We start from the raw sequence: 370 nt of genomic DNA, 5'->3' as shown, positions 1-370 counted from the left end.
CTTCCATATCACCCTGGCCCTCAAGCATCCCCATCCCTAGTACCCCCCATCCCACAGCACCCTGGTCCTCCAAGTATCTCCATTCCCCAGCATCCCCATGCCCCAGTACCTCCATCTCATAGCACCCTGGTCCCCCAGTATCCCCATCCCATAACACCCTGGTTACCCAGTACCCCCATCCCATAGCACCCTGGTCCCCCAGTATCCCCATCACATAGCAACCTGGTCCTCTAAGTATCCCCATTCCCCAGCATCCCCATGCCCCAGTACCCCCCTCCTATAGCACTCTGGTCCCCCAGTATCCACATCCCCTGGTCCCTCAGCATCCCCATTCTCCAGCATTCCTATGCCCCAGTACTGTCATCCCACA

General features: G+C 58.4%; 1 protein-coding gene across 1 annotated transcript in view; it reads right to left on the bottom strand.

Annotated features, from left to right (window-relative positions):
- Positions 1–370, bottom strand: part of ARHGEF2 (Rho/Rac guanine nucleotide exchange factor (GEF) 2) — a gene marked incomplete at both ends in the record, with an annotated part of 3899 nt that overhangs the window by 331 nt on the left and 3198 nt on the right. The window lies entirely within an intron of this gene.

Source organism: Mesitornis unicolor, unplaced genomic scaffold, assembly GCF_000695765.1.
Source record: "Mesitornis unicolor isolate BGI_N332 unplaced genomic scaffold, ASM69576v1 scaffold30031, whole genome shotgun sequence".
Classification (NCBI taxonomy): Eukaryota; Metazoa; Chordata; class Aves; order Mesitornithiformes; family Mesitornithidae; genus Mesitornis; species Mesitornis unicolor.
Note: the sequence above shows the minus strand (reverse complement) of the source record. Positions and strands in the feature narration are given on the sequence as shown.